This window comes from Cherax quadricarinatus, chromosome 15 (genome assembly GCF_038502225.1).
Source record: "Cherax quadricarinatus isolate ZL_2023a chromosome 15, ASM3850222v1, whole genome shotgun sequence".
Lineage (NCBI taxonomy): Eukaryota > Metazoa > Arthropoda > Malacostraca > Decapoda > Parastacidae > Cherax > Cherax quadricarinatus.
This window is the reverse complement of record NC_091306.1, coordinates 44,793,230-44,799,229: the sequence shown is the minus strand read 5'-3', so window position 1 is coordinate 44,799,229 and position 6,000 is coordinate 44,793,230.

The window sequence follows — 6,000 nt, the reverse complement described above, 5'->3', positions numbered from 1 at the left end:
TCCTCTCTAAAGTAGCAGGTGTGTCATGATAGCTTCCTACACACCTCTCCAGGGTAAACTTTCCCATTTTTCTTATTCTCAAGTTACTAAGAGACCCCCAACCTCTGGGGTCCCATCTCCCAGTCTCCCCCTGTGGTCACACCTTCCACAGTCACCTCTGTATCTAACTCTTTTGCAGTCCTGGACTCCAAAGTCCCTACCTCATCATCTCGTACTGTTCTCAAGTCTTCATCTTCTCACTCGCAAGCTTCTATGTCTACAAGACAGCACCTTCCCTTCACCCCTCTACTTCTCCAAAGTTCAAAAAAATCCCCAAAGTGTAATTCTTCTTTAACCTCTCCTTCACTTATCCTTCCCGGGCATTTTTTCTTTCCAGTCACTGCATCTGGTTCTTTACCTCTAACTGTCTCTGTTACAAATGTGGAGATTCATCCTCCTTGTGCAGTCCCTTCCTCTCCTGTCCCTGCCCAAGCTTCTTCCCAAGTTAACTCTAACCTTTCTTCCCCCCCCCCTCTACTTTGGTAACTTCCATTGTTGCCCCAATCTTTACTCCCCCTCCCCCTCCTATCTCTGATGTTGTTTCACATACAATTTCCTTGTCCTCTGAAACACTTGAAGCTATCTCCAAACACAATGAGGAGACTAAATCATTGATGGACACTGATGTCACTACTCTTCACTCTTCTACTCCATCTGCACAACTCTTTTCTTCGCAGCGTTCCAATCCTTCGCTGCTTACTTGTTTTCCATTGCCTTCACATGTGGACTTTACTAACCCTTCTAGTTCATGGATACCTATTGCTTCACATTTTTTGTATCCTTCGCTTCACAAATCTTGGCTTATTTACAGTGGAATATCCGAGGCCTCAGAGGTAACCGGAGCGAGCTTGAGGTATTGCTCTCCCAGTTTTCCCCTGTTTGTGTTTATTTACAATAACCCAAATTGTACCCCACTGTTATCCATCCCATCTCGGGCTGTTTTATTATGTTCATCGGATCCTTTTCCCGATGGAACCTATAATAAAAGTGCACTTCTTGTACACGCCAGTATACATACCATCAGATCTTTGTTCATACTTCGCTTACACTGCAGCACGCATCTACTTGAATATGTGATGTACAGTCTGTTCTTTGTATCTCTCTCCTTCACGGGCATTGTCTTTTACAGATGTTGAGTTTCTAGTTTCTTCATTACTGCCACCACTTCTGTTATTAGGCGATTTTAATGCTCACCATTTCCTCTGGAGATAGTCTCACTGTAACTCTTGTGGCATTCAGTTAGAGAGACTTAAAACTTCTCTTTCCCTCCATGTTTTAATTACGGTTGCTCCAGCCCATTTTGACCCTCATATTCAATCTCTCTTGCATCAATCTCTCAGTTTGCTCTTTATCAACTGCACTAGGCTTTACTTGGTCTGTACTCCTGGACTTACATGTTTGATAGGAAAATAACTATGCCACATATAAACTAAATAATGTAGATCTTAATATTATGGATTGCAAAAAGGACTGAGGAGTTCTGGTTAGCAGAAATCTGAAACCAAGACAACAGTGCATAAGTGTTCGCAATAAAGCTAACAGAATCCTTGGCTTCATGGCAAGAAGTATAAATAATAGAAATCCTCAGGTTGTTCTTCAACTCTATATATCTTTGGTTAGGCTTCATTTAGATTATGCTGCGCAGTTTTGGTCACCGTATTACAGACTGGATATAAATGCACTGGAAAATGTACAAAGGAGGATGACAAAGTTGATCCCATGTATCAGAAATCTTCCCTATGAGGATAGACTGAGGTGTATGTTACAAAAAACGCGATTCTAAAAGCTTAGAGATCTCCAGTGAATACTAGAAAGGACTGCCCTTCTAGCATCCAGCCTGTTACTGGGTTTTCGTAACAATTAGTCAGTATCTTTGTCCAATTATCCATTAGAATTCAGTATGAATTAATAGTGCTTCAGGATTACAACTGGTAGGCTACTAACTAGAGAAATTAAAATTTAATAAATTTATTAAGTCTAGAGGTATATTATCAAATTAAATTAAATTAAATTAATCACAGTAATCAAAATAATATCACTTCTCTCAAGTACAATATTATTGTGCTGAAAGCACATATCACATTTATAATTCTTAAGTACAGTCTGGTACATTAACATTTAATAAGATATTACAAATATGTACAAGTAAGTATGTATGTGTGTAAGTGCTCTAAGTAGTTCGCTATGTCTCACGACTCGACTAGACTTAAACAAGTGACTGACAAAGTCCTCAAATAAACTAACTTCTTGACCAACTGGCAGTCAGAACAGTCTGCTTGAACAATAAAAAGAATGCTAATCCCAATAGCAATATAACAAGCAACTGCGACAGAATCAGGAACAAGGAGATAATATAACGACACTAAGTAGGGACCATCTGCAGATTCTCCACAAAAGTCACAAAACTCCCATACTACTGAATCTAAGTTCAGCATAAGAAAATCCCCGACTGTGATAATACACAGATACCAGTACAAATTAGGTCAGAAGCTACAGCTCAGGACCTGAGATGTTTCGAGTGTCTATGTGACACACAACCTCAGTACAACGTCAAAAATCACTAAGTCTATTACAATGTCCTGTGAACAGAGTTCTACAGAACTAACAAGAATAATGAGACAGACAATCTGTCCAACCACCAAGAGAGTCTAGACCAGACTGAATACTTCAGGCGAGGTGAGGACACCCCCCTCCCCCCTCGATCACGTGATAGCTCCTTCCTTGGGTTGCTGCCCAGCAACAACGAGAAGCCGGCAGTCTAACAAGCCACAAGCGATAATTACAGTAGTTAGACAATCAAGACTTGAACTGAGCACATAATATGTTACATCCTACCTCACAAAATTTAGCTAAGTCAAATAATAATAATAATGTAAAGCAATATATTTACGATTTAGCTATTATCGCAAATATAAGCAATATAAAATTATATGAAAAAGTGATAATTATATATATACATTATATTCATAATCATAATATACATTATATATATTGCAACCCATTCAGGGCTTGCAACAGTGTATAAATGGAAAACAGGAATTTTATATAGGGGATGTAAATAGCATCCTAAAAATATCTAACATAGACGGAGCTTGCAACAATGGTTTTAAATTGGAAAAATTCAGATTCAGGAAAGATATAGGAAAGCACTGGTTTGGATGAGTGGATGGTTGTGGATGAGTGGAACAAACTCCCGAGTACCATCATAGAAGCTAAGACGTTGTGTAGTCTTAAAAATACGTTCATATGCGTAGTGCTCCAAAAGTAGTTCTACATTTTTTTTACATATTTTCAAATATAACAAAAAAAAAAGTAGATCAAAATTTTTTTACACGTTTTCCAATGTAAAAAAAAAAAAAAGATCTACTTTTTTACATACGTACTTTCAAATGTTGAAAAAACGTAGATCTACGTTTGGACAGTTTGAGGGTTAAGTGACGTGTCTGACCTCACTAGGTCAAGGCATTGGCTTAAGCTGGTACAAGAATTGGAGCTGCCTCACATAGGCCAGTAGGCCTGTTGCAGTGTTCCTTTTTTCTTATGTTCTTATGACTATTTTGCTGTAATCTCTAACCACATTCACAACCATTGGTGTGATATGATACATAGCAAATTACATTCTGTCAAACCAAGTTTAGGTTTCTTGCCATCTTCTTGTCATTGATGTCGAGGTTGGGAGACTAGGTTCACCTGGCCTCACATTGGGCACACTCGTCTTACTCATGGGTATCATATGGAGAGGTGCACTGTTCCATTTTGTGGGAATTATCAGGTTCCAGTTTTGGTTCGCCATATTCTGTTGCAATGTCCGGTCTATCAACGAGCATGCAGAATTTATCTCCGGCGTCGTCACCACTCTAATGCCCTTACTTTATCTTCCCTCGTTGCTGACAGATCCACCTTTGACTCAGACTCCTAGTTGACTTTTTGACAGCAACTAGTTTATTACACAAACTTTGATGATACTTCCTTTAGCACTCCTCACAGCCCCTTTATATTTCTTCCTCTGTTCTCCTCTTGACCCTTTCTGCTCTTTGAGCCATCAAAACCTTGCAGCATTGTATGACCCCAGTAGATTTAGCGCTTTGTTTTGATTATAATAATAATTTACTTAAAACTCGGGAATGATTTATTTAATCAGCTTCAAATTTTCACCATTGATGTACTGTATTTAGGGGAAAATTCAAGGGACTACTTGCACGCCATTCACAGAATTTGTTTCAGTGTGATAACTGGCATAAACTTCATCTCGTCAGATTCAAATTATCAACAGTCGTGTTTCCTACTTAGCAGAAGGATTGCATTGTTAATATAGTGTTGATGCCGTTTTGCTACTTTTAGTCTCGAAATGATATAGTATTTTTACGTTAGCATATTATATTTCTTGATGCTGACAAGGGGTCTTCATCCAAGGGACTGGAGTAATCCTCCCCTTGGATTGAATCTAAATGCCTCCCATTCCTTGATGCTGTGACCCTTACTGGTTTAGCACTTTCCCCTGATTTAAATAAAACAATTGTGAACAGCATCAATCTTTAATGGCTGATGCATCTTAAAACAAGGATGAAAAATTTCTTGGCTGTTTAGATGTTCATTTTACTGGATCCTGAACAATAACTGGAGAATGCCTCTTCTGGTCAGCTTCAAACTTTTAGTGCTGGCATGTTTTCCTTAATGGAAGCTTTGTCGTGAATTTTAGGTTTCATATTGTTTCAGACTATGGAACAATACTCTTCTCCAGACTGAGGGACTGACCACCTCAAAACTTCAAGGGTGATGGACTGATTACATCGTCTTCAAGTATCTTCTGCTTCTATCAACTTTTCTGTACTCGACTGAAGAAGCCTACTGTGTAGGCGAAACGTTTCGAAATAAAGATACCTAACTGTTGCATATGTGTCTTACCTAACAACCTGTCGGTATTTTATACCATTTGAATGTTCAAGATTTAATACTCCACTTTTATAATTCAAATGATTTTTTGTAAAATAACTTGAGAATGTCTCTACTGATCAGAAATAAATCAGATTGCATGACTTTCCTGGGTTATCCTATATGAAATCTCTGGTATTCCTTTGCTAGATTTTACTTACATTCCTATTAACTTGAACAGAAAGTTTGGATTTATTCTGGCCTACGTAGGTCTCAATTTGCTTTTTTATATAAAAGAAACTGGCAAAATTGAAATACAGAATGCTTGTCAATAATCACTTTCCACTACTGAGTGATTCTCAACAATTGTTATTATTCACTCAAATTTTCACCAGTGAACATGCACAGTAATGGGACATAACATACATATTCTGCTACAACTAAACCTGTAGGGGTTCATACAGTACTGGGTAACTGGCAGGCAGCAGGATTTGATTCAAAGTGTTGGAGGATAATCCAACTATTCGTATATAGAGCTTTTCACCAGCATCAAGGCACCCCTTGAAAGGCATGTTTTCTACTGATTAGACATATTAATGCCCCCCCCCCCCAAAAAAAAAAAAAAAATCCACGTGACCCCAAATTTTCAGGAATATTTTTGAGCTGTCGTAAATTCATCTGTTTTACTTGGTAAGATATTTGTCGTCAAGAATAATGCTGAGTGGTTATGAAACTATGAAATATTGAGACATAGAATTATTAGATGTTAATCAGGAGGAAGTGCTAAACCCAAATGGGGGTCATACAGGTCTCAGGGGAATGAAAGGCAATCAGGTTTGATCTGAGGAAGGGCGTAGCTCCAATCCCTTGATTCAAGAGCCCTTCACTAGCATCTCAAGCACTCTCCTTAAAGGAGACTGTGCCCACATCTAACAGAATAAGAAAACTGCCCAACAAATTACCACTACCATTCATTATACTTCCACTCCTATATAAGGAACTTTTCCCTTACACTTGTCATCCAGGTGGAGTATGAGTGTTGGTTGTCATCCAGGTGAAGTATGAGTGTTGGTTGTCATCCAGGTGGAG